A 1,172-nucleotide genomic window follows, 5' to 3' on the forward strand; every position below is an offset into this window, starting at 1 on the left:
TCTGATTAACCATCAAAACATCCTTACATATATTGCTAAGAAATGCTAAATGAAATAAACTCACAACAGCTAAAAACCAAACCTCCGGTCAACATACGCACGTACGTATATGTGACAATCTTTATAACTTTTATTTTGTTCAATCTTTATAACTAAAATATAATATTCAAACACAAAGTAGTAAGTTATCTCCACATGTCTTATGATGCGATGAACAAGACCTTATAGGTATAAACTATATCCCTGACTCGTTCAGTGCTCACGACTCGACAATACCTCTTTTGGACAAAGACGCGTTATTAAAACCCGATTCAAAGGTTTCAATCATGCTACTGCAAACAACCAAAAGAAACATATAAATCTATCAGTTTAACATCATTGGATGGAGAAAAAGCGTGGTCCATGACATTGATATTCATATCATTTACACGTAAGACTTGCGATATCAAAATGTGTTTTATCCTCCATCCATCAAGGATCAATCTCGAATTAGCAAAGTACTAAGAACTAAATCCCACCTAAAAAGAACAACTAAACTAATATACATCATATTATACTTTATTTACTCTTAAAAATGTGTCTTTTCTCTATCTAGTTTGAATGGGATTTTCTAGTGGGTGTTCAAAAAGTGTGTATAAATAATGGTTTGGTATTGGTAAGATTATCTTTTAAACCTGGATTTTAAAACCTACTTTTACAGGTTATGACACAATAGTGGACGTTATAATTATTGGTAAAACATTCTGTAGATTCATATTCTCCTACTATCATAATTGTTATTTTGTCTGCAGTACGAGAGCATCATTAACGCTACAACCGTGCGAAAGGATCTTAAAAGGAAAGAAAATTAATATTATAAAAATATATATTTTTTTATTTTTTTTATAAAACAGAACCAATAAATATGTTACACATATATGTGTAGCACCGTTTTTTAGGGCATTCGCAATGGAAATTCTTAAGTAGGAGTCTTTAGGAAAAAAATAATTAAATAATCAGTAGATTCCACCAAAAGTTAAGGATTCAATCCTTAAAATTCCTAAATAATGACTCTTTCTTAGTGAATCCTTGCACTATTTGTAGGGCCCCACGACTACGTGGCGGCCCGTGAATGATCATCTTTTTTTTTTTTTTTTTTAAATCCAAAATATCCAGGTTTAATCCGAAATCCC

The sequence above is a fragment of the Brassica oleracea genome, chromosome C1 (assembly GCF_000695525.1).
Source record: "Brassica oleracea var. oleracea cultivar TO1000 chromosome C1, BOL, whole genome shotgun sequence".
Taxonomy (NCBI): domain Eukaryota; kingdom Viridiplantae; phylum Streptophyta; class Magnoliopsida; order Brassicales; family Brassicaceae; genus Brassica; species Brassica oleracea.